At 35.5% G+C, this 9,463-nt stretch overlaps 1 protein-coding gene across 2 annotated transcripts in view; it reads left to right on the forward strand.

The window, feature by feature from the left end:
* Nucleotides 1-3,834, forward strand: part of LOC106622153 (uncharacterized) — a 737,325-nt gene extending 733,491 nt beyond the window's left edge. For both annotated transcript variants that reach the window (XM_070112913.1, XM_070112916.1), the window contains exon 17: nucleotides 3,698-3,834. The gene's annotated coding sequence lies outside the window, so the exon portion shown is untranslated. The remainder of the gene's footprint in view (nucleotides 1-3,697) is intronic.
* The last annotated feature ends 5,629 nt before the right edge of the window (nucleotides 3,835-9,463 follow it).

Consider the following 9,463-nt stretch of genomic DNA (forward strand, 5'->3'; position numbering starts at 1 on the left):
TTAGCGTGACTGACAGTATCTTGTGACTGCTCACTATCTCTATATAAAGAGTTTGCACGAAGAACTCTCATACGTCTTCTATTCTGAAGACGACTTAGTAATACAGATTTTCTACTTAATGTAGGCATAATTAATAAATAATAAACGGCTTAATATATAAAATACTTATATAATTCCGTCCGTCCGGGTCTGAAAAGTTGGATCCTAGGTGCTGTTCTCTTTCACTGTAATTGAATCCTTGCTATGACTGCTTTCTTGTTCGGTGTATAGGTACTATGGTATATTGGTGCACATATATAATATATATGTGTTTGCTCGCCACTGTATATAATACGGTTTTGCTTGCCACTGTATATAACAATAGATTAAACAGAGAACTTAGAAGAACTAGAAGGTGCAGATTCGACAGCGAACATTTGTAAAATTTTATCAAGGAGTTCACCACACATGCTGGAGAAACAAATAACATTTCTCGCTTTTATGACAGCGGTGAATCTGTACACATGCACTCTCTTAACATAACCAACCGGCGAATATTGAAGAGAATATAATATGTATGCCAAACTGGGAATATTGATATGCCATTTGAAATATATTCCCTTTTATTGAACTATTATTTATTATTTTTTAAATTATTTTATGTCAATTCATTTTTACTTTATTATGAGAAATATTACTAACAAAATACTTTTAAATTATTACTAGTAAAGTATTTTGATATATTTCTTAAAATAATTCATGTACTTGGCACCATTATAGAGTCATAAACGTACAGAATTGTCTTTTGCCGTCGTCATTTTCATATCATGTGTACGTGTAAAGAAATATGAAAGAAAAATATTTGTAAACTTGTCTACAAACAACATATGTATGTAGATATGAACACTCATTACTTCATGTGAAATCACCGTTGACACGGTCAACCAACGATCGAAGCTCACATTTTTTGCTTTTATGGCAAAGAGTCAATCTGTCGAAGGACTGACGCGACGACAAAGCGTCACAACATTGTGTTGTTGGTAGAAAATCCGAGATGTGCCGAAAATTAAACGAACGCTCACCGATTGTCACCGCTTCCCTTGCCGCTCTCACATTTTTGCAAACAAATCATTGTAAATATGTAGGTATGTTTATATATGAGCATTCATACATATTGACGAAGATTTTTGCGAGCCACGGAATCGACAAAAGCTTTGTTGCCACTTTTTTTCTGTGTTTTGTGGGCCTGCAGGGTTGTCACTTTTTCCTTCTAGAGGGAACTTAAAAAAGTTGTTCAATTTATGATTTCTAGCTTTTGCCATCGTCACGAAAAGACGCTTGTAGGCAAACGCATGCTCATGTATTTATTGATAAGTGATAATATATTATTATATTATATAATATAACATATTGATGTACATATGTACATATATAAAATATTAATTCTGTAACAGTTGAAATTAGAAAATAGAAAAATATCATTTTTTGCATAATCATTCACATTTTATCAATGTAGCATTTGTTCAAAAAAATCATATTTTATCAATTTTTCATCATAAAAATCGTTTATATGGCAAAAATTAATCATGCATATGTGAAGTGGCATTTGTATATTTTGTTCAAAGTGTTTACTTTTTGACTTTACATTGGGAGATACGTATTTTGTCAGAGAACGTTGTTATAAATTCTCATTTCTGTTAAATAACAGCAAATATTATAGAAAATGGTGAACTCCTTGATCTTAATTTTTCAGCTCTGTTAGCCGACCAATCGAGCATCATACAAAATTCAATTTGCTCCTTCTCGTTCTTCTAAGTTCTCTGGTTTAAACACTATATAAATAATACACTGAAATTAGTTTGAATACAGCACTTTGCTGGTCAAGAAATCTAGTGTAACTGAAACTAAAAACACAGTGTACTGATTTTTATTATACTTGCAACATGTTGATACAGAGTATAATAGTTTTATTATGGTATATTTTGGTATACACAACTTACGTACTTTTGTATACCTATATATTACATAGATATTTAGTTATATTTATATTTTAGAAATTACTAGTTTATTTCATTGTATTGAAATTAAGAGCTCGGAAAACCCCTCCGTAAACTGCTTTTGTCTAACGCTTCCTAAAAAAGGGATCTATGGTACCTATTTTGAAAGGTCTGCTCATGAAGGCTAAATTAACAATAACTTACATATAATTTAGTATGGTACACATAGCTAAGTGAGGAAATACCACTAGCCCTTCTCCCAAGGGATAGCATTACCAAAGTAGTAAACTTCAGCAGGAAGTTCCAAGTAACCCTTGGCAGCAAATCTGAGTGGAATGACTCTTCACTGGACCTACTGCTAAGGGGTAGCACCATCAAGTGGTACACCGACGGGTCGAAAACGGAAGAGGGGATTGGTGCAGGGGTCGCTGGGCCAAGCACCAAACTCTCCATTCCCATGGGAAGTTTCCCTAGCATTTTCCAAGCCGAGGTCTATGCTATAAGTCGGTGTGTAGAAATAAACCTCCAACGCAACTATCGCAATAAAAGTATCGCTATACTCAGCGATAGTCAGGCGGCACCAAGAGCAATCTCTGCCTATGAGGTCAGATCTCTTCTAGTGATGGAGTGTATAGAACGGCTGAACAGCCTATCTGAGCACAACCGAGTGCACCTTATTTGGGTGCCTGGCCATAGGGGTATAGCTCGGAACGAACCAGCTGACGAGTTAGCTCGCTCTGCAGCCTCTACAAAAACGGTAGGGCCGGAACCATACATAGCGGTTGGTCCACATACCATCAAAGAGCTCCTCCGAAGGGAGGAAAGAGCAGGCAGGGAGATAAATTGGCAACAACTCCAGGGCATGCACCATGCCAGACTGCTAATGGAGGGTTACGACCTCAAGCGGTTCAAAGCCATAATAAATCTCCCAAGAAACAAATTCCGGCTACTGGTAGCATTCTACACCGGCCTCTGCAGGCTCAAGAAGCACCTCTTTAACATGGGCATAGCCTCTTCTGCAAACTGCCGGTTCTGCGACATAGAGCCGGAAACCCCTGAACATCTGCTGATGAACTGCACAGCAGTCTGCAGACGCAGAATCAAGGCCCTGGGATCCATGTTTCCACACAGGGATTGTATCGCCTCACTAGCACCCAGCAGAATTTTGGAATTTATCAACATGCTGGGCCTAGATGACACGATATGACTTAGGGGAGGGCACAATAGACCGTAGGTCGCGGTGCATACCTCAAAATTAATCTAATGGTACACACATATGTAGAGCAGGTATGTAGATTTTCTTCTTTCTGTATTAATATCTAAACCTTTTATAAGCTGCCAATGGCGCTGGGTAAATCCCAAAAAGTACTTAAATGTAATTTTCTTGAGTTTACAGTTCACCTCATGATCTTCATATTAAAATGTGTCGCAAAACTGAAATAATAGACAGTAGCATTTAAACCGATGGGGTCGCAGTTTATCTATTACCACATAAAAAAGGTCATTGGCCCTTTTGATACTACACTACTAATACTAAGAAGTATTTCATGCGATTTTTCCTAAAAAGATATTTTTGCTCTATACAAAGTATAGCACTCTAAAAAACATTTTTACATTGTTGTCTTATATATTCAACATGATATCTGAGAAAATATCCCTTTCTACTCACCAAATATTAGAAGAAATATATGTATATAGAAATCTATATCTATCTTAATTAGTTTCAGGTGATGCAAACAACGGTTTAGTGAACAAAACTATACTCTGTTGCAACATGTTGCGAAGGTATGAAAGTGTTGCGAAAGAATTCAACGTTCAATATTCGATTATTATGTGGTCTTATTAACTTATGTTATTTATCATAGATTTATTTAGTGTCAATACAATTTTTTTTTCCAAAATATTAACTTTAATAAAAAGAAGCTATTTAACTAAAACATGATATATGTGATATAAACTGAACCAAAGGGATTAGATTTAATATGTGGAGTATATGAGGTTGCTGTTGTCCCAGAGGAGCGGAAATCAGTGTAATGGTGTTATAAGTTTGAAATAAAGGTCTAGACCAATTTCATTCATATGCAGCGATATACCACATTATTTTTAAGAAAAACTCTCCATTTAATTTCATTAAATTATCAAATTAACGAAAAAAATTATACCACAAGTAGCACATGTGACCTGGGGAAATTCGTGGACCGATTTCACACATTTGCGGCCTTAAACTATTGTATATCCAATGTTTGACGTTTATATAAAGCCAAACGGAAGTTTGAATTTTTTACATAAAGTACGGTGGAGATAGGGTCAAAATATCCCCGATAATGGGTACTAGGGCGGAACCGACAATTTAATACTCTTGCAATTCGCAATAATCAAAGACTAGGAAATTCCTTCGAACCTATTAATATACAATCAATTTTGGTATCTTCTTGACTTATATTCAAGGGCATAAAATTAGCCTCAGTTTTATTGTTCGAAGTGAGATATACATATGTAAGTATGAATGTGATATTAACTCTACCAAAGTGGCTAAATTATATATTAAAAGCTTATGAAGCAAACGTCTACCAGAGAATCGGAATTCATTATATGAAGGTGTGAGGTTTAGACCAAGGTATATACTAATTTCATTCTAATTCAGCGTCAAACCACATAATTTTTAAGAAATCTTATCCACTTAATTTCGTTAAATTGTCATATTTTGATCAAGCGGAACAGTTTAAAGTCAGGTGGAAAGGCGGAAATCATATATACTTGTATATTGGGGATAGAGCAAGATATTTATTTTGAGCTACACTCGAGAACATATTTTGAATCAATTTAATATATAAAAAAAAATATTAATACTCATTGACCAACATATTCAGCATAAAACTGGTTAAAATAACGAAAAGCATTATGGGTAATGTATGGAAGTTGAGGGTAGTATTCATCCGATATTTTAAATTTTTGTTCGAAAATCCTGATATTAGTTACATGGGGCTAGGTAAAATTTGCACCCGATTTGATCCATTTTAGGCACAAAGATACCTTGTTATGAGCAAAACACACTCTCTCATGTTCCTTGAGATAACTCACATATTGGCCGATATATGCGGTATAAAGCCACGCGGAAGTTCAACAATCTTTATATTAGGTATATGAGGGCTATAAGAAGTATTGATCCGATTCAACCCAATTATATGAATTTCAATTAAATATCTTACACATTGGCCGATATTTTCGGTAAAAAGTCAACTATAGGTTATAGGGGTCCACATATTCAGTACCTAGGGGCTTGAACAGTTTTGGTCCAATTAAGACAAATTTGGTCTAAGGTGGCAACCCCGATACAATCATTGTTGCTTGATTTGCATAGTGGAAAGTGAAAGAATCAGGTGGAATTTAAAATGGTATTATATGGGAAATAGGCGTAGTCGTAATCCGATTTCGCCCATTTTCGCACTATAACATACGAATATATATAGGGATGAGAGGAATATTATGTACCGAATTTGGTTGAAATCGGTTAAGCAGATCCCAAAATATGGATTTTCACCTAAATGTGGGCGGTGCCACGACCACTGTCTAATTTTGACCGCGGTTCCTATAAAGTCATCTCATACCATCTCAGAGATAAAACTTAATGTCTCTGGCGTGTTTAGTGCGCTTTTAGTAGTTTTTAACAACACCGTTATATGGGGGGTTGTCACCCGATTTCACCCATCTGCCCACTGTCAATAAAAGTACTAAAAACATTGTTTCTCAGACAATTTTGTTATTATAGCTTTAGCGGTTTAGGAGATATGCACATTAAAAAAATAAGGAGATTTTAGAAAAATGTTAAACTGCATATGCCCCTCTCTAATGTGATCCTGTATACCAAATAACAGTCTTGTATCTTATTGTGGAGCTTAGTTACGGCAATTTGTTTGTTTTTGCTGAATGGCGTTTTGCGGTCGTGGCAGTAATCTGATTACGCCCATCTCCAATACCAACTGTCTTACGAAACCAAAAAATATGTGTACCAAGTTTCATAAAGATATATCAATTTTTGCTCAAGTTACAGGTTGTACAGGCGGACGGACAGACAGTATGTCATATAAACTCAACCGAAAAACTAAATCTAATATATGTACATATTCAGTTGATGCGGAAAACGTCAATCAGAGGATCGGATTTCATTATATTAGGGATATGAGGCTTAGACCAAACTCTAGACCAACTCCATTCATATTCAGCACTAAGCCAATTATATAATTTTTTAATTTTTAAGAAAAATTGTCCACCTAATTTTATGAAAATATCACACAATTTGACCAACCTAAACGGTCTAAAGTCAGAAAGAAAATTGGAAGACACTATATAGGTTATATTGGGGTTGTAAAAGGTCTGGATTTCTTGCAATAGCTCTTGATATTGCTCAGTTATACTCACAACATCTCGTTAAGCAACTTTATAAATAAATAATTCGCACACTGACCGACATAACGAAAATCATCCTAAGTAACAAATATTTGGAGCTGGACCAATTTCACAAAATTAAAATTTGGCATTGAACTACAGTGTTTCCAAAGTTAGACGTTCCCCAAATTTCATTAAAATATTTTACATATTGATCGATATATACGGTATGAAGCCAACCGGAAGTTAGAAAATCGAAAATAAGTTATATGGGAAATAAAGTAGTATTGACTCGATTTTATCTATTTGTGACATTATTACATATTAAATCAGTTGAAACAGAAAAGGATTCTCTCTTAGTTTCATTAAGGTTTCGAATGTTCGAAAATTCTGATATTAGTTATGTATATGGGGGTTAGAACAATGCTTTCACCCGATTTTAAACATTTTAGGTACAAAGATATCCGTTGTTAGAGAAACAAACTCACTCAATTTTGTTAAGATAACTCACATATTGATCGATATATGCGGTATAAAGTCAACCGGAAGTTCGAAAATCTTTCTATTAGGTATGTGGGGACTAAAGGAATTATTCCTCCGATTCAAACAATTTTTGAGATACATTGATTGGTTCTTGATTTGTATACCGGGAATCAGAGGGAATTTATAATTGTCTTCCATGGGAAGTAGGTGTTGTTAATGGTGATTTCGTAATATACCTACCGAATTTGGTTAAAATGGGTCGAATAGGTCAGATACAACATTATCAGAAAAACAGGCTCACTAAATTTAATTTATATACTATCAGATAGACTCAGATATTTGCCGATAAATACAGTATAAATTCAGCCGAAAGTTTGAAAATATTTCTATTGGGATATTGATATGTTTATCTCTGTGTCTAAAATAGAGAAAATCGGACGAAAACTACATATATTACTATATTTGATATTCAGGATTTTTAAAACATCCGGCTAACTTTACTCCATATACATATGTATATGTATGTTTAAATTTATATATTTCTAAAATTTTTTGAAAATAAGTTCTCAAGTATACCTGAACAATGTCAAAAATAAATGCAATCAGACATTCCATTTCTCTGCCCCAAATACATCCTATATAATGATTTCCGACTTTCCCCCTGACTTTTAATCGTTGAGGTTGGTTAAAATGTGAGATATTTTAATAAAATTAAGTGGGCACGTAAATTGGAAGAATATAAAATGTTAGGTTACGTCCGAACTTAGCCATTTCTTACATATTGTAAAGTGGTAGTGAGTGAAAAATGAGAACAGTGTACATATACAAATTTATTCAAGAATTATATTAATATAATATAATTTTAACTGACGCAAAGTAAAATATAATAAAGTGAATCTGTAACCTAAAACATAACTTAATAAAATACCAAACTTCATTGTAATCCATTGACGATTTCGTCGAATAATGAATGTTGAATTCTTTTCCAACATTTTTATACTTTTGCAACATATTACTACAGAGTTGTTCACCTAACGGTTGTTTGTATCACCTAAAAATAATCGAGTAAGATATAGGATTTTTTATATATAAATAAGGATGATGAGACGAGTTGAAATCCAAGTGACTGTCTGTCTGTCCGTCCGTCTGTGCAAGCGATAACTTGAGTAGAAATTAAGATATCTTAATGAAACTTGGTACACGTGTTCTTTGGAAAAAATGTGAGGAGGAGTTCGTAGATGGGCGTAAGCGGACCGCTGCCACGCTGACGAAATGCTATTAATCGAGTTATTATAAAACCTTCTAACCTAATTTCAAACCTAACGATCCTATGTCAAGTTGTGAAAATGGACGTAATCGGACTACAACCACGCCTCCTTCCCGTATGGCAAACTTTTAAATTCCTTATGATTCTTTCACTTACCAGTACACAAATCAAGCACAAATGAATATATTCGGATAAAACTTTGCACAAGTAGGCACTTTAACGTATACCACCTCTAGCATACAAATTTTCAAGTTCGGAACATAATTGTTCAAGTCCCCACATATGTATGTGTGCCTAAAAGGAATAACAACTGGTGAAAATTTACCTTAGCCCCCATTTACCGGATATTCAGTTTTTTGAAACATTCGGCTGACTTTACTGTATATCACTGTTTATATTGTTAGCTACCAAAATGAAAAATTATCTAAAATGAAAAAAAAATTATCAGTACAATGCACAACACTGACTTTGTTTACACTTAATACTCGTGTATTGGTAAAGTAAAAAGTTCGTTCGGTTTTTTATTGATTTTTCAAAAGATGATAACTTTGTGTACATTTGTCCGATTTAAGTCAACTATGCGCCGTTTTGTTCGTAAACTTGTTGCCAACGAGATGCCAACCATATTATACCCTTCTCGTAGAAGACTGCTTCCCTATTGCCAAAAAACTCGGAGAGCCAATTTTCACAGGCCTCTCTTTCGGCCAACTTCTCACTATTAAGCGCGTTCCCCATGGACAGGAAAAGATAGTAATCAATTGGCGCCAGGTCCGGACTTTAAGGTGGGTGCATTAGAACCTCCCATCCGAGCTCCAGGAGCTCCTGGCGAGTCACCAAATATGTGTGTGGTCTGGCGTTGTCCTGATGGAATACAATTCGGCCTCTGTTGATCAAAGATGGCCTCTTCTGGATGAGTGCTGCCTTCAAGCGGTCCAGTTGTTGGCAGTAGAGGGCCGAATTGAGCGTTTGGCTATAGGGGAGCAGCTCGCTGTAGGTGATTCCTTGCTCATCCCACCAAACACACAGCAAAACCTTCCTGGCCGTCAATCAGGTCTTGGCCACCATCTGGGCCGCTTCCCCGAGCTTTGACCACGACCGTTTGTGCTCGATGTTGTCATAAGTGACCCATTTTTCATCGCCAGTCCCAATCCGCTTCAGAAACAGGTCGATTTTGTTACGATTCTGCAGCGATTTGCAGATGGAAATTCGGTCCATCATGTTTTTTGCGTTAGTTCGTGTGACACCCAAACATCGAGCTCCTTTTTGAATCCAAGGTTATGCAAATGGTTCCAAACGGTTTTCTGGCTTATCTTTAGTTCCTCAGCGTGGTGCATCTTTGAGATCGAAATTA

The sequence above is a fragment of the Bactrocera oleae genome, chromosome 2, assembly GCF_042242935.1.
Source record: "Bactrocera oleae isolate idBacOlea1 chromosome 2, idBacOlea1, whole genome shotgun sequence".
Taxonomy (NCBI): Eukaryota; Metazoa; Arthropoda; class Insecta; order Diptera; family Tephritidae; genus Bactrocera; species Bactrocera oleae.